This window comes from Solea senegalensis, unplaced genomic scaffold (assembly GCF_019176455.1).
Source record: "Solea senegalensis isolate Sse05_10M unplaced genomic scaffold, IFAPA_SoseM_1 scf7180000013553, whole genome shotgun sequence".
Classification (NCBI taxonomy): domain Eukaryota; kingdom Metazoa; phylum Chordata; class Actinopteri; order Pleuronectiformes; family Soleidae; genus Solea; species Solea senegalensis.
This window is the reverse complement of record NW_025320842.1, coordinates 1-16,058: the sequence shown is the minus strand read 5'-3', so window position 1 is coordinate 16,058 and position 16,058 is coordinate 1. Positions and strand designations below refer to the sequence as shown.

Genomic DNA, 16,058 nt, shown 5'->3' with positions numbered 1-16,058 from the left:
TGTTTTCTATTAACAAATCAAACAGTCTCTTTAGAGACTAACAAAAATTGCCTTGGCTGACTGTATTTCAAGTCATCCAGGCGGGGTATTGGGTTAAGTTTTCAACCAGCAATAATCACGTCTCAGATAAACTTCATGGACTATGAAATTGCCTCTGCACAAGAATACAGATCTACTTTACAAGTTTGAAAGAGACCTGCTGCCACCCTCACAGTGGACGTGGTTCATTTCACCGCCACTGATGTACACTCAGTTTGTGTTCACGACTTGCTAATGTTGCGTGAGAATGGCTCATTTAAACTAACCCTCACTTTTCCACCCAGCTGCTTGAAAACCACTCAATTTTCAGGACATGTAACTCAGTATTAAATCTGCGTGGACCTTCATTTAACCAGGGCCTGTCTCAATCAGGATGTGCCAACAAGCAAGGAAATAGAAATTGTATAGTAGTCTTCTTTGCCACTAATGAAAGTAACCCAATTTTCAGGACATGCAACTCAACATTAAACTTGTCAGACTAGAAGATCCATCTTGCCCTCTCAAAGTCAGCCTTTCTCAAGGACGACACACCTGGAGACACATTCAAGTGCTTAAATGCCTGGCAGCTATCCTGGAAAGCAAGAGAACCACACAAAAACCTTGCCGACCAAAGAACCACCTCTACTGTGCCAAAAGCGTTTGTCCAGGTGGTGGAACATGGACAGCGCAAACTGCAACGAAAGAACCCGGTGGGGAGAACTCGAGGCAGCCCGGGATTGTCGGACACAGGCCATGGAACAAACGCTCAATGTTTTCTATTAACAAATCAAACAGTCTCTTGAGAGACTAACAAAAATTGCCTTGGCTGACTGTATTTCAAGTCATCCAGGCGGAGTATTGGGTTAAGTTTTCAACCAGCAATAATCACGTCTCAGATAAACTTCATGGACTATGAAATTGCCTCTGCACAAGAATACAGAACTACTTTACAAGTTTGAAAGAGACCTGCTGCCACACTCACAGTAGACGTGGTTCATTTCACCGCCACTGGATGTGCACTAGTTTGTGTTCAATGACTTGCTAATGTTGCATGTGAGAATGGCTCATTTAAAACTAACCCCGCCTTTTCCACCCAGCGGTTTGAACCACTCACTTTTCAGGACATGTAACTCAGTATTAAATCTTGCGGAACTCATTTAAACCAGAGCCTTGTCCTTCAATTGTGGATGTGCCAACAAGTTAAGGAAATAGAAATTGTATAGTAGCCTTCTTTGCCATCCAATGTGAAAGTAACCCACTTTTCAGGACATGCAACTCAACATTATACTTGTCAGACTAGAAGATCCATCTTGCCCTCTAAAAGTCAGCCTTTCTCAAGGACGCCACACCTGGAGACACATTCAAGTGCTTAAATGCCTGGCAGCTATCCTGGAAAGCAAGAGAACCACACCAAAACCTTGCCGCCCGAAGAACCACCTCTCCTGTGCCAACAGCGTTTGTCCAGGTGGTGGAACATGGACAACGCAAACTGCAATGAAAGAACCCGGAGGGGAGAACACGAGGCAGCCCGAGATTGTCGGACACAGACCATGGAACAAACGCTCAATGTTTTCTATTAACAAATCAAACAGTCTCTTGAGAGACTAACAAAAATTGCCTTGGCTGACTGTATTTCAAGTCATCCAGGCGGGGTATTGGGTTAAGTTTTCAACAAGCAATAATCACGTCTCAGATAAACTTCATGGACTATGAAATTGCCTCTGCACAAGAATACAGATCTACTTTACAAGTTTGAAAGAGACCTGCTGCCACACTCACAGTGGACGTGGTTCATTTCACCGCCACTGGATGTACACTAGTTTGTGTTCAATGACTTGCTAATGTTGCATGTGAGAATGGCTCATTTAAAACTAACCCCGCCTTTTCCACCCAGCAGTTTGAACCACTCACTTTTCAGGACATGTAACTCAGTATTAAATCTTGCGGAACTCATTTAAACCAGAGCCTTGTCCTTCAATTGTGGATGTGCCAACAAGTTAAGGAAATAGAAATTGTATAGTAGTCTTCTTTGCCATCCAATGTGAAAGTAACCCACTTTTCAGGACATGCAACTCAACATTATACTTGTCAGACTAGAAGATCCATCTTGCCCTCTAAAAGTCAGCCTTTCTCAAGGACGACACACCTGGAGACACATTCAAGTGCTTAAATGCCTGGCAGCTATCCTGGAAAGCAAGAGAACCACACCAAAACCTTGCCGCCCGAAGAACCACCTCTCCTGTGCCAACAGCGTTTGTCCAGGTGGTGGAACATGGACAACGCAAACTGCAATGAAAGAACCCGGAGGGGAGAACACGAGGCAGCCCGGGATTGTCGGACACAGGCCATGGAACAAACGCTCTATGTTTTCTATTAACAAATCAAACAGTCTCTTGAGAGACTAACGAAAATTGCCTTGGCTGACTGTATTTCAAGTCATCCAGGCGGGGTATTGGGTTAAGTTTTCAACCAGCAATAATCACGTCTCAGATAAACTTCATGGACTATGAAATTGCCTCTGCACAAGAATACAGATCTACTTTACAAGTTTGAAAGAGACCTGCTGCCACACTCACAGTGGACGTGGTTCATTTCACCGCCACTGGATGTACACTAGTTTGTGTTCAATGACTTGCTAATGTTGCATGTGAGAATGGCTCATTTAAAACTAACCCCGCCTTTTCCACCCAGCGGTTTGAACCACTCACTTTTCAGGACATGTAACTCAGTATTAAATCTTGCGGGACTCATTTAAACCAGGGCCTTGTCCTTCAATTGTGGATGTGCCAACAAGTTAAGGAAATAGAAATTGTATAGTAGCCTTCTTTGCCATCCAATGTGAAAGTAACCCACTTTTCAGGACATGCAACTCAACATTATACTTGTCAGACTAGAAGATCCATCTTGCCCTCTAAAAGTCAGCCTTTCTCAAGGACGACACACCTGGAGACACATTCAAGTGCTTAAATGCCTGGCAGCTATCCTGGAAAGCAAGAGAACCACACCAAAACCTTGCCGCCCGAAGAACCACCTCTCCTGTGCCAACAGCGTTTGTCCAGGTGGTGGAACATGGACAACGCAAACTGCAATGAAAGAACCCGGAGGGGAGAACACGAGGCAGCCCGGGATTGTCGGACACAGACCATGGAACAAACGCTCAATGTTTTCTATTAACAAATCAAACAGTCTCTTGAGAGACTAACAAAAATTGCCTTGGCTGACTGTATTTCAAGTCATCCAGGCGGGGTATTGGGTTAAGTTTTCAACCAGCAATAATCCCGTCTCAGATAAACTTCATGGACTATGAAATTGCCTCTGCACAAGAATACAGAACTACTTTACAAGTTTGAAAGAGACCTGCTGCCACACTCACAGTAGACATGGTTCATTTCACCGCCACTGGATGTACACTAGTTTGTGTTCAATGACTTGCTAATGTTGCATGTGAGAATGGCTCATTTAAAACTAACCCCGCCTTTTCCACCCAGCGGTTTGAACCACTCACTTTTCAGGACATGTAACTCAGTATTAAATCTTGCGGGACTCATTTAAACCAGGGCCTTGTCCTTCAATTGTGGATGTGCCAACAAGTTAAGGAAATAGAAATTGTATAGTAGTCTGGCAGCTATCGGCAGCTATCTGGCAGCTAATGCCTGGCAGTTGTCCTGGAAAGCAAGAGAACCACACCAAACCCTTGCCGCCCGAAGAACCACCTCTACTGTGCCAAAAGCGTTTGTCCAGGTGGTGGAACATGGACAACGCAAACTGCAACGAAAGAACCCGGAGGGGAGAACTCGAGGCAGCCCGGGACTGTCGGACACAGGCCATGGAACAAACGCTCAATGTTTTCTATTAACAAATCAAACAGTCTCTTGAGAGACTAACAAAAATTGCCTTGGCTGACTGTATTTCAAGTCATCCAGGAGGGGTATTGGGTTAAGTTTTCAACCAGCAATAATCACGTCTCAGATAAACTTCATGGACTATGAAATTGCCTCTGCACAAGAATACAGATCTACTTTACAAGTTTGAAAGAGACCTGCTGCCACACTCACAGTGGACGTGGTTCATTTCACCGCCACTGGATGTACACTAGTTTGTGTTCAATGACTTGCTAATGTTGCATGTGAGAATGGCTCATTTAAAACTAACCCCGCCTTTTCCACCCAGCGGTTTGAACCACTCACTTTTCAGGACATGTTACTCAGTATTAAATCTTGCGGGACTCATTTAAACCAGGGCCTTGTCCTTCAATTGTGGATGTGCCAACAAGTTAAGGAAATAGAAATTGTATAGTAGTCTTCTTTGCCCTCCAATGTGAAAGTAACCCACTTTTCAGGACATGCAACTCAACATTAAACTTGTCAGACTAGAAGATCCATCTTGCCCTCTAAAAGTCAGCCTTTCTCAAGGACGACACACCTGGAGACACATTCAAGTGCTTAAATGCCTGGCAGCTATCCTGGAAAGCAAGAGAACCACACAAAAACCTTGCCGACCAAAGACCCACCTCTACTGTGCCAAAAGCGTTTGTCCAGGTGGTGGAACATGGACAGCGCAAACTGCAACGAAAGAACCCGGAGGGGAGAACTCGAGGCAGCCCGGGATTGTCGGACACAGGCCATGGAACAAACGCTCAATGTTTTCTATTAACAAATCAAACAGTCTCTTGAGAGAATAACAAAAATTGCCTTGGCTGACTGTATTTCAAGTCATCCAGGCGGGGTATTGGGTTAAGTTTTCAACCAGCAATAATCACGTCTCAGATAAACTTCATGGACTATGAAATTGCCTCTGCACAAGAATACTGAACTACTTTACAAGTTTGAAAGAGACCTGCTGCCACACTCACAGTAGACATGGTTCATTTCACCGCCACTGGATGTGCACTAGTTTGTGTTCAATGACTTGCTAATGTTGCATGTGAGAATGGCTCATTTAAAACTAACCCCGCCTTTTCCACCCAGCGGTTTGAACCACTCACTTTTCAGGACATGTAACTCAGTATTAAATCTTGCAGGACTCATTTAAACCAGGGCCTTGTCCTTCAATTGTGGATGTGCCAACAAGTTAAGGAAATAGAAATTGTATAGTAGCCTTCTTTGCCATCCAATGTGAAAGTAACCCACTTTTCAGGACATGCAACTCAACATTATACTTGTCAGACTAGAAGATCCATCTTGCCCTCTAAAAGTCAGCCTTTCTCAAGGACGACACACCTGGAGCCACATTCAAGTGCTTAAATGCCTGGCAGCTATCCTGGAAAGCAAGAGAACCACACCAAAACCTTGCCGCCCGAAGAACCACCTCTCCTGTGCCAACAGCGTTTGTCCAGGTGGTGGAACATGGACAACGCAAACTGCAATGAAAGAACCCGGAGGGGAGAACACGAGGCAGCCCGGGATTGTCGGACACAGGCCATGGAACAAACGCTCAATGTTTTCTATTAACAAATCAAACAGTCTCTTGAGAGACTAACAAAAATTGCCTTGGCTGACTGTATTTCAAGTCATCCAGGCGGGGTATTGGGTTAAGTTTTCAACCAGCAATAATCACGTCTCAGATAAACTTCATGGACTATGAAATTGCCTCTGCACAAGAATACAGAACTACTTTACAAGTTTGAAAGAGACCTGCTGCCACACTCACAGTAGACATGGTTCATTTCACCGCCACTGGATGTACACTAGTTTGTGTTCAATGACTTGCTAATGTTGCATGTGAGAATGGCTCATTTAAAACTAACCCCGCCTTTTCCACCCAGCGGTTTGAACCACTCACTTTTCAGGACATGTAACTCAGTATTAAATCTTGCGGGACTCATTTAAACCAGGGCCTTGTCCTTCAATTGTGGATGTGCCAACAAGTTAAGGAAATAGAAATTGTATAGTAGTCTGGCAGCTATCGGCAGCTATCTGGCAGCTAATGCCTGGCAGCTGTCCTGGAAAGCAAGAGAACCACACCAAAACCTTGCCGCCCGAAGAACCACCTCTACTGTGCCAAAAGCGTTTGTCCAGGTGGTGGAACATGGACAACGCAAACTGCAACGAAAGAACCCGGAGGGGAGAACTCGAGGCAGCCCGGGATTGTCGGACACAGGCCATGGAACAAACGCTCAATGTTTTCTATTAACAAATCAAACAGTCTCTTGAGAGACTAACAAAAATTGCCTTGGCTGACTGTATTTCAAGTCATCCAGGCGGGGTATTGGGTTAAGTTTTCAACCAGCAATAATCACGTCTCAGATAAACTTCATGGACTATGAAATTGCCTCTGCACAAGAATACAGATCTACTTTACAAGTTTGAAAGAGACCTGCTGCCACACTCACAGTGGACGTGGTTCATTTCACCGCCACTGGATGTACACTAGTTTGTGTTCAATGACTTGCTAATGTTGCATGTGAGAATGGCTCATTTAAAACTAACCCCGCCTTTTCCACCCAGCGGTTTGAACCACTCACTTTTCAGGACATGTAACTCAGTATTAAATCTTGCGGGACTCATTTAAACCAGGGCCTTGTCCTTCAATTGTGGATGTGCCAACAAGTTAAGGAAATAGAAATTGTATAGTAGTCTGGCAGCTTTCGGCAGCTATCTGGCAGCTAATGCCTGGCAGCTGTCCTGGAAAGCAAGAGAACCACACAAAAACCTTGCCGACCAAAGAACCACCTCTACTGTGCCAAAAGCGTTTGTCCAGGTGGTGGAACATGGACAACGCAAACTGCAACGAAAGAACCCGGAGGGGAGAACTCGAGGCAGCCCGGGATTGTCGGACACAGGCCATGGAACAAACGCTCAATGTTTTCTATTAACAAATCAAACAGTCTCTTGAGAGACTAACAAAAATTGCCTTGGCTGACTGTATTTCAAGTCATCCAGGCGGGGTATTGGGTTAAGTTTTCAACCAGCAATAATCACGTCTCAGATAAACTTCATGGACTATGAAATTGCCTCTGCACAAGAATACTGAACTACTTTACAAGTTTGAAAGAGACCTGCTGCCACACTCACAGTAGACGTGGTTCATTTCACCGCCACTGGATGTGCACTAGTTTGTGTTCAATGACTTGCTAATGTTGCATGTGAGAATGGCTCATTTAAAACTAACCCCGCCTTTTCCACCCAGCGGTTTGAACCACTCACTTTTCAGGACATGTAACTCAGTATTAAATCTTGCGGGACTCATTTAAACCAGGGCCTTGTCCTTCAATTGTGGATGTGCCAACAAGTTAAGGAAATAGAAATTGTATAGTAGTCTTCTTTGCCATCCAATGTGAAAGTAACCCACTTTTCAGGACATGCAACTCAACATTAAACTTGTCAGACTAGAAGATCCATCTTGCCCTCTCAAAGTCAGCCTTTCTCAAGGACGACACACCTGGAGACACATTCAAGTGCTTAAATGCCTGGCAGCTATCCTGGAAAGCAAGAGAACCACACAAAAACCTTGCCGACCAAAGAACCACCTCTACTGTGCCAAAAGCGTTTGTCCAGGTGGTGGAACATGGACAGCGCAAACTGCAACGAAAGAACCCGGAGGGGAGAACTCGAGGCAGCCCGGGATTGTCGGACACAGGCCATGGAACAAACGCTCAATGTTTTCTATTAACAAATCAAACAGTCTCTTGAGAGACTAACAAAAATTGCCTTGGCTGACTGTATTTCAAGTCATCCAGGCGGGGTATTGGGTTAAGTTTTCAACCAGCAATAATCACGTCTCAGATAAACTTCATGGACTATGAAATTGCCTCTGCACAAGAATACTGAACTACTTTACAAGTTTGAAAGAGACCTGCTGCCACACTCACAGTAGACGTGGTTCATTTCACCGCCACTGGATGTGCACTAGTTTGTGTTCAATGACTTGCTAATGTTGCATGTGAGAATGGCTCATTTAAAACTAACCCCGCCTTTTCCACCCAGCGGTTTGAACCACTCACTTTTCAGGACATGTAACTCAGTATTAAATCTTGCGGGACTCATTTAAACCAGAGCCTTGTCCTTCAATTGTGGATGTGCCAACAAGTTAAGGAAATAGAAATTGTATAGTAGCCTTCTTTGCCATCCAATGTGAAAGTAACCCACTTTTCAGGACATGCAACTCAACATTATACTTGTCAGACTAGAAGATCCATCTTGCCCTCTAAAAGTCAGCCTTTCTCAAGGACGACACACCTGGAGACACATTCAAGTGCTTAAATGCCTGGCAGCTATCCTGGAAAGCAAGAGAACCACACCAAAACCTTGCCGCCCGAAGAACCACCTCTCCTGTGCCAACAGCGTTTGTCCAGGTGGTGGAACATGGACAACGCAAACTGCAATGAAAGAACCCGGAGGGGAGAACACGAGGCAGCCCGGGATTGTCGGACACAGGCCATGGAACAAACGCTCAATGTTTTCTATTAACAAATCAAACAGTCTCTTGAGAGACTAACAAAAATTGCCTTGGCTGACTGTATTTCAAGTCATCCAGGCGGGGTATTGGGTTAAGTTTTCAACCAGCAATAATCACGTCTCAGATAAACTTCATGGACTATGAAATTGCCTCTGCACAAGAATACAGAACTACTTTACAAGTTTGAAAGAGACCTGCTGCCACACTCACAGTAGACATGGTTCATTTCACCGCCACTGGATGTACACTAGTTTGTGTTCAATGACTTGCTAATGTTGCATGTGAGAATGGCTCATTTAAAACTAACCCCGCCTTTTCCACCTAGCGGTTTGAACCACTCACTTTTCAGGACATGTAACTCAGTATTAAACCTTGCGGGACTCATTTAAACCAGGGCCTTGTCCTTCAATTGTGGATGTGCCAACAAGTTAAGGAAATAGAAATTGTATATTAGTCTGGCAGCTATCGGCAGCTATCTGGCAGCTAATGCCTGGCAGTTGTCCTGGAAAGCAAGAGAACCACACCAAAACCTTGCCGCACGAAGAACCACCTCTACTGTGCCAAAAGCGTTTGTCCAGGTGGTGGAACATGGACAACGCAAACTGCAACGAAAGAACCCGGAGGGGAGAACTCGAGGCAGCCCAGGATTGTCGGACACAGGCCATGGAACAAACGCTCAATGTTTTCTATTAAGAAATCAAACAGTCTCTTGAGAGACTAACAAAAATTGCCTTGGCTGACTGTATTTCAAGTCATCCAGGCGGGGTATTGGGTTAAGTTTTCAACCAGCAATAATCACGTCTCAGATAAACTTCATGGACTATGAAATTGCCTCTGCACAAGAATACAGATCTACTTTACAAGTTTGAAAGAGACCTGCTGCCACACTCACAGTGGACGTGGTTCATTTCACCGCCACTGGATGTACACTAGTTTGTGTTCAATGACTTGCTAATGTTGCATGTGAGAATGGCTCATTTAAAACTAACCCCGCCTTTTCCACCCAGCGGTTTGAACCACTCACTTTTCAGGACATGTAACTCAGTATTAAATCTTGCGGGACTCATTTAAACCAGGGCCTTGTCCTTCAATTGTGGATGTGCCAACAAGTTAAGGAAATAGAAATTGTATAGTAGTCTTCTTTGCCATCCAATGTGAAAGTAACCCACTTTTCAGGACATGCAACTCAACATTAAACTTGTCAGACTAGAAGATCCATCTTGCCCTCTCAAAGTCAGCCTTTCTCAAAGACGACACACCTGGAGACACATTCAAGTGCTTAAATGCCTGGCAGCTATCCTGGAAAGCAAGAGAACCACACAAAAACCTTGCCGACCAAAGAACCACCTCTACTGTGCCAACAGCGTTTGTCCAGGTGGTGGAACATGGACAACGCAAACTGCAATGAAAGAACCCGGAGGGGAGAACACGAGGCAGCCCGGGATTGTCGGACACAGGCCATGGAACAAACGCTCTATGTTTTCTATTAACAAATCAAACAGTCTCTTGAGAGACTAACGAAAATTGCCTTGGCTGACTGTATTTCAAGTCATCCAGGCGGGGTATTGGGTTAAGTTTTCAACCAGCAATAATCACGTCTCAGATAAACTTCATGGACTATGAAATTGCCTCTGCACAAGAATACAGAACTACTTTACAAGTTTGAAAGAGACCTGCTGCCACACTCACAGTAGACATGGTTCATTTCACCGCCACTGGATGTACACTAGTTTGTGTTCAATGACTTGCTAATGTTGCATGTGAGAATGGCTCATTTAAAACTAACCCCGCCTTTTCCACCCAGCGGTTTGAACCACTCACTTTTCAGGACATGTAACTCAGTATTAAATCTTGCGGGACTCATTTAAACCAGAGCCTTGTCCTTCAATTGTGGATGTGCCAACAAGTTAAGGAAATAGAAATTGTATAGTAGCCTTCTTTGCCATCCAATGTGAAAGTAACCCACTTTTCAGGACATGCAACTCAACATTATACTTGTCAGACTAGAAGATCCATCTTGCCCTCTAAAAGTCAGCCTTTCTCAAGGACGACACACCTGGAGACACATTCAAGTGCTTAAATGCCTGGCAGCTATCCTGGAAAGCAAGAGAACCACACCAAAACCTTGCCGCCCGAAGAACCACCTCTCCTGTGCCAACAGCGTTTGTCCAGGTGGTGGAACATGGACAACGCAAACTGCAATGAAAGAACCCGGAGGGGAGAACACGAGGCAGCCCGGGATTGTCGGACACAGGCCATGGAACAAACGCTCAATGTTTTCTATTAACAAATCAAACAGTCTCTTGAGAGACTAACAAAAATTGCCTTGGCTGACTGTATTTCAAGTCATCCAGGCGGGGTATTGGGTTAAGTTTTCAACCAGCAATAATCACGTCTCAGATAAACTTCATGGACTATGAAATTGCCTCTGCACAAGAATACAGAACTACTTTACAAGTTTGAAAGAGACCTGCTGCCACACTCACAGTAGACATGGTTCATTTCACCGCCACTGGATGTACACTAGTTTGTGTTCAATGACTTGCTAATGTTGCATGTGAGAATGGCTCATTTAAAACTAACCCCGCCTTTTCCACCTAGCGGTTTGAACCACTCACTTTTCAGGACATGTAACTCAGTATTAAATCTTGCGGGACTCATTTAAACCAGGGCCTTGTCCTTCAATTGTGGATGTGCCAACAAGTTAAGGAAATAGAAATTGTATAGTAGTCTGGCAGCTATCGGCAGCTATCTGGCAGCTAATGCCTGGCAGTTGTCCTGGAAAGCAAGAGAACCACACCAAAACCTTGCCGCCCGAAGAACCACCTCTACTGTGCCAAAAGCGTTTGTCCAGGTGGTGGAACATGGACAACGCAAACTGCAACGAAAGAACCCGGAGGGGAGAACTCGAGGCAGCCCAGGATTGTCGGACACAGGCCATGGAACAAACGCTCAATGTTTTCTATTAAGAAATCAAACAGTCTCTTGAGAGACTAACAAAAATTGCCTTGGCTGACTGTATTTCAAGTCATCCAGGCGGGGTATTGGGTTAAGTTTTCAACCAGCAATAATCACGTCTCAGATAAACTTCATGGACTATGAAATTGCCTCTGCACAAGAATACAGATCTACTTTACAAGTTTGAAAGAGACCTGCTGCCACACTCACAGTGGACGTGGTTCATTTCACCGCCACTGGATGTACACTAGTTTGTGTTCAATGACTTGCTAATGTTGCATGTGAGAATGGCTCATTTAAAACTAACCCCGCCTTTTCCACCCAGCGGTTTGAACCACTCACTTTTCAGGACATGTAACTCAGTATTAAATCTTGCGGGACTCATTTAAACCAGGGCCTTGTCCTTCAATTGTGGATGTGCCAACAAGTTAAGGAAATAGAAATTGTATAGTAGTCTTCTTTGCCATCCAATGTGAAAGTAACCCACTTTTCAGGACATGCAACTCAACATTAAACTTGTCAGACTAGAAGATCCATCTTGCCCTCTCAAAGTCAGCCTTTCTCAAGGACGACACACCTGGAGACACATTCAAGTGCTTAAATGCCTGGCAGCTATCCTGGAAAGCAAGAGAACCACACCAAAACCTTGCCGCCCGAAGAACCACCTCTCCTGTGCCAACAGCGTTTGTCCAGGTGGTGGAACATGGACAACGCAAACTGCAATGAAAGAACCCGGAGGGGAGAACACGAGGCAGCCCGGGATTGTCGGACACAGACCATGGAACAAACGCTCAATGTTTTCTATTAACAAATCAAACAGTCTCTTGAGAGACTAACAAAAATTGCCTTGGCTGACTGTATTTCAAGTCATCCAGGCGGGGTATTGGGTTAAGTTTTCAACCAGCAATAATCCCGTCTCAGATAAACTTCATGGACTATGAAATTGCCTCTGCACAAGAATACAGAACTACTTTACAAGTTTGAAAGAGACCTGCTGCCACACTCACAGTAGACATGGTTCATTTCACCGCCACTGGATGTACACTAGTTTGTGTTCAATGACTTGCTAATGTTGCATGTGAGAATGGCTCATTTAAAACTAACCCCGCCTTTTCCACCCAGCGGTTTGAACCACTCACTTTTCAGGACATGTAACTCAGTATTAAATCTTGCGGGACTCATTTAAACCAGGGCCTTGTCCTTCAATTGTGGATGTGCCAACAAGTTAAGGAAATAGAAATTGTATAGTAGTCTGGCAGCTATCGGCAGCTATCTGGCAGCTAATGCCTGGCAGTTGTCCTGGAAAGCAAGAGAACCACACCAAACCCTTGCCGCCCGAAGAACCACCTCTACTGTGCCAAAAGCGTTTGTCCAGGTGGTGGAACATGGACAACGCAAACTGCAACGAAAGAACCCGGAGGGGAGAACTCGAGGCAGCCCGGGACTGTCGGACACAGGCCATGGAACAAACGCTCAATGTTTTCTATTAACAAATCAAACAGTCTCTTGAGAGACTAACAAAAATTGCCTTGGCTGACTGTATTTCAAGTCATCCAGGCGGGGTATTGGGTTAAGTTTTCAACCAGCAATAATCACGTCTCAGATAAACTTCATGGACTATGAAATTGCCTCTGCACTAGAATACAGAACTACTTTACAAGTTTGAAAGAGACCTGCTGCCACACTCACAGTAGACATGGTTCATTTCACCGCCACTGGATGTACACTAGTTTGTGTTCAATGACTTGCTAATGTTGCATGTGAGAATGGCTCATTTAAAACTAACCCCGCCTTTTCCACCCAGCGGTTTGAACCACTCACTTTTCAGGACATGTAACTCAGTATTAAATCTTGCAGGACTCATTTAAACCAGGGCCTTGTCCTTCAATTGTGGATGTGCCAACAAGTTAAGGAAATAGAAATTGTATAGTAGCCTTCTTTGCCATCCAATGTGAAAGTAACCCACTTTTCAGGACATGCAACTCAACATTATACTTGTCAGACTAGAAGATCCATCTTGCCCTCTAAAAGTCAGCCTTTCTCAAGGACGACACACCTGGAGCCACATTCAAGTGCTTAAATGCCTGGCAGCTATCCTGGAAAGCAAGAGAACCACACCAAAACCTTGCCGCCCGAAGAACCACCTCTCCTGTGCCAACAGCGTTTGTCCAGGTGGTGGAACATGGACAACGAAAACTGCAATGAAAGAACCCGGAGGGGAGAACACGAGGCAGCCCGGGATTGTCGGACACAGGCCATGGAACAAACGCTCAATGTTTTCTATTAACAAATCAAACAGTCTCTTGAGAGACTAACAAAAATTGCCTTGGCTGACTGTATTTCAAGTCATCCAGGCGGGGTATTGGGTTAAGTTTTCAACCAGCAATAATCACGTCTCAGATAAACTTCATGGACTATGAAATTGCCTCTGCACTAGAATACAGAACTACTTTACAAGTTTGAAAGAGACCTGCTGCCACACTCACAGTAGACATGGTTCATTTCACCGCCACTGGATGTACACTAGTTTGTGTTCAATGACTTGCTAATGTTGCATGTGAGAATGGCTCATTTAAAACTAACCCCGCCTTTTCCACCCAGCGGTTTGAACCACTCACTTTTCAGGACATGTAACTCAGTATTAAATCTTGCGGGACTCATTTAAACCAGGGCCTTGTCCTTCAATTGTGGATGTGCCAACAAGTTAAGGAAATAGAAATTGTATAGTAGTCTGGCAGCTATCGGCAGCTATCTGGCAGCTAATGCCTGGCAGCTGTCCTGGAAAGCAAGAGAACCACACCAAAACCTTGCCGACCAAAGAACCACCTCTACTGTGCCAAAAGCGTTTGTCCAGGTGGTGGAACATGGACAGCGCAAACTGCAACGAAAGAACCCGGAGGGGAGAACTCGAGGCAGCCCGGGATTGTCGGACACAGGCCATGGAACAAACGCTCAATGTTTTCTATTAACAAATCAAACAGTCTCTTGAGAGACTAACAAAAATTGCCTTGGCTGACTGTATTTCAAGTCATCCAGGCGGGGTATTGGGTTAAGTTTTCAACCAGCAATAATCACGTCTCAGATAAACTTCATGGACTATGAAATTGCCTCTGCACAAGAATACAGAACTACTTTACAAGTTTGAAAGAGACCTGCTGCCACACTCACAGTAGACGTGGTTCATTTCACCGCCACTGGATGTACACTAGTTTGTGTTCAATGACTTGCTAATGTTGCATGTGAGAATGGCTCATTTAAAACTAACCCCGCCTTTTCCACCCAGCGGTTTGAACCACTCACTTTTCAGGACATGTAACTCAGTATTAAATCTTGCGGGACTCATTTAAACCAGGGCCTTGTCCTTCAATTGTGGATGTGCCAACAAGTTAAGGAAATAGAAATTGTATAGTAGTCTTCTTTGCCATCCAATGTGAAAGTAACCCACTTTTCAGGACATGCAACTCAACATTATACTTGTCAGACTAGAAGATCCATCTTGCCCTCTAAAAGTCAGCCTTTCTCAAGGACGACACACCTGGAGACACATTCAAGTGCTTAAATGCCTGGCAGCTATCCTGGAAAGCAAGAGAACCACACCAAAACCTTGCCGCCCGAAGAACCACCTCTCCTGTGCCAACAGCGTTTGTCCAGGTGGTGGAACATGGACAACGAAAACTGCAATGAAAGAACCCGGAGGGGAGAACACGAGGCAGCCCGGGATTGTCGGACACAGGCCATGGAACAAACGCTCAATGTTTTCTATTAACAAATCAAACAGTCTCTTGAGAGACTAACAAAAACTGCCTTGACTGACTGTATTTCAAGTCATCCAGGCGGGGTATTGGGTTAAGTTTTCAACCAGCAATAATCACGTCTCAGATAAACTTCATGGACTATGAAATTGCCTCTGCACTAGAATACAGAACTACTTTACAAGTTTGAAAGAGACCTGCTGCCACACTCACAGTAGACGTGGTTCATTTCACCGCCACTGGATGTGCACTAGTTTGTGTTCAATGACTTGCTAATGTTGCATGTGAGAATGGCTCATTTAAAACTAACCCCGCCTTTTCCACCCAGCGGTTTGAACCACTCACTTTTCAGGACATGTAACTCAGTATTAAATCTTGCGGGACTCATTTAAACCAGGGCCTTGTCCTTCAATTGTGGATGTGCCAACAAGTTAAGGAAATAGAAATTGTATAGTAGTCTTCTTTGCCATCCAATGTGAAAGTAACCCACTTTTCAGGACATGCAACTCAACATTATACTTGTCAGACTAGAAGATCCATCTTGCCCTCTAAAAGTCAGCCTTTCTCAAGGACGACACACCTGGAGACACATTCAAGTGCTTAAATGCCTGGCAGCTATCCTGGAAAGCAAGAGAACCACACCAAAACCTTGCCGCCCGAAGAACCACCTCTCCTGGGCCAACAGCGTTTGTCCAGGTGGTGGAACATGGACAACGCAAACTGCAATGAAAGAACCCGGAGGGGAGAACACGAGGCAGCCCGAGATTGTCGGACACAGGCCATGGAACAAACGCTCAATGTTTTCTATTAACAAATCAAACAGTCTCTTGAGAGACTAGCAAAAATTGCCTTGGCTGACTGTATTTCAAGTCATCCAGGCGGGGTATTGGGTTAAGTTTTCAACCAGCAATAATCACGTCTCAGATAAACTTC

At 44.7% G+C, this 16,058-nt stretch overlaps 21 non-coding genes and 1 pseudogene across 21 annotated transcripts; all 22 read right to left on the bottom strand.

Moving 5' to 3' along the window:
* Positions 1–25: 25 nt before the first annotated feature.
* Positions 26–166, bottom strand: LOC122760401. Its single transcript, XR_006358382.1, has one exon. It is a non-coding gene; the product is annotated as a U4 spliceosomal RNA (small nuclear RNA).
* Positions 167–813: 647 nt separating this feature from the next.
* LOC122760397 lies at positions 814–954 on the bottom strand. The gene has a single exon (XR_006358378.1). It is a non-coding gene; the product is annotated as a U4 spliceosomal RNA (small nuclear RNA).
* Positions 955–1,610: 656 nt separating this feature from the next.
* Positions 1,611–1,751, bottom strand: LOC122760400. The gene has a single exon (XR_006358381.1). It is a non-coding gene; the product is annotated as a U4 spliceosomal RNA (small nuclear RNA).
* Positions 1,752–2,407: 656 nt separating this feature from the next.
* LOC122760404 lies at positions 2,408–2,548 on the bottom strand. Its single transcript, XR_006358385.1, has one exon. It is a non-coding gene; the product is annotated as a U4 spliceosomal RNA (small nuclear RNA).
* Positions 2,549–3,204: 656 nt separating this feature from the next.
* Positions 3,205–3,345, bottom strand: LOC122760406. The gene has a single exon (XR_006358387.1). It is a non-coding gene; the product is annotated as a U4 spliceosomal RNA (small nuclear RNA).
* A 541-nt stretch (positions 3,346–3,886) lies between these two features.
* LOC122760402 lies at positions 3,887–4,027 on the bottom strand. The gene has a single exon (XR_006358383.1). It is a non-coding gene; the product is annotated as a U4 spliceosomal RNA (small nuclear RNA).
* A 656-nt stretch (positions 4,028–4,683) lies between these two features.
* LOC122760389 lies at positions 4,684–4,824 on the bottom strand. The gene has a single exon (XR_006358371.1). It is a non-coding gene; the product is annotated as a U4 spliceosomal RNA (small nuclear RNA).
* Positions 4,825–5,480: 656 nt separating this feature from the next.
* LOC122760396 lies at positions 5,481–5,621 on the bottom strand. The gene has a single exon (XR_006358377.1). It is a non-coding gene; the product is annotated as a U4 spliceosomal RNA (small nuclear RNA).
* Positions 5,622–6,162: 541 nt separating this feature from the next.
* Positions 6,163–6,303, bottom strand: LOC122760395. The gene has a single exon (XR_006358376.1). It is a non-coding gene; the product is annotated as a U4 spliceosomal RNA (small nuclear RNA).
* A 541-nt stretch (positions 6,304–6,844) lies between these two features.
* Positions 6,845–6,985, bottom strand: LOC122760394. The gene has a single exon (XR_006358375.1). It is a non-coding gene; the product is annotated as a U4 spliceosomal RNA (small nuclear RNA).
* Positions 6,986–7,641: 656 nt separating this feature from the next.
* Positions 7,642–7,782, bottom strand: LOC122760393. Its single transcript, XR_006358374.1, has one exon. It is a non-coding gene; the product is annotated as a U4 spliceosomal RNA (small nuclear RNA).
* Positions 7,783–8,438: 656 nt separating this feature from the next.
* On the bottom strand, positions 8,439–8,579 carry LOC122760392. The gene has a single exon (XR_006358373.1). It is a non-coding gene; the product is annotated as a U4 spliceosomal RNA (small nuclear RNA).
* A 541-nt stretch (positions 8,580–9,120) lies between these two features.
* LOC122760391 lies at positions 9,121–9,261 on the bottom strand. Its single transcript, XR_006358372.1, has one exon. It is a non-coding gene; the product is annotated as a U4 spliceosomal RNA (small nuclear RNA).
* Positions 9,262–9,917: 656 nt separating this feature from the next.
* On the bottom strand, positions 9,918–10,058 carry LOC122760403. The gene has a single exon (XR_006358384.1). It is a non-coding gene; the product is annotated as a U4 spliceosomal RNA (small nuclear RNA).
* A 656-nt stretch (positions 10,059–10,714) lies between these two features.
* On the bottom strand, positions 10,715–10,855 carry LOC122760411. Its single transcript, XR_006358391.1, has one exon. It is a non-coding gene; the product is annotated as a U4 spliceosomal RNA (small nuclear RNA).
* A 541-nt stretch (positions 10,856–11,396) lies between these two features.
* LOC122760410 lies at positions 11,397–11,537 on the bottom strand. The gene has a single exon (XR_006358390.1). It is a non-coding gene; the product is annotated as a U4 spliceosomal RNA (small nuclear RNA).
* A 656-nt stretch (positions 11,538–12,193) lies between these two features.
* LOC122760405 lies at positions 12,194–12,334 on the bottom strand. Its single transcript, XR_006358386.1, has one exon. It is a non-coding gene; the product is annotated as a U4 spliceosomal RNA (small nuclear RNA).
* A 541-nt stretch (positions 12,335–12,875) lies between these two features.
* LOC122760399 lies at positions 12,876–13,016 on the bottom strand. The gene has a single exon (XR_006358380.1). It is a non-coding gene; the product is annotated as a U4 spliceosomal RNA (small nuclear RNA).
* A 656-nt stretch (positions 13,017–13,672) lies between these two features.
* Positions 13,673–13,813, bottom strand: LOC122760398. The gene has a single exon (XR_006358379.1). It is a non-coding gene; the product is annotated as a U4 spliceosomal RNA (small nuclear RNA).
* A 541-nt stretch (positions 13,814–14,354) lies between these two features.
* LOC122760409 lies at positions 14,355–14,495 on the bottom strand. The gene has a single exon (XR_006358389.1). It is a non-coding gene; the product is annotated as a U4 spliceosomal RNA (small nuclear RNA).
* Positions 14,496–15,151: 656 nt separating this feature from the next.
* LOC122760407 lies at positions 15,152–15,292 on the bottom strand. The gene has a single exon (XR_006358388.1). It is a non-coding gene; the product is annotated as a U4 spliceosomal RNA (small nuclear RNA).
* A 656-nt stretch (positions 15,293–15,948) lies between these two features.
* LOC122760408 lies at positions 15,949–16,058 on the bottom strand (annotated as a pseudogene; the record flags this gene model as incomplete).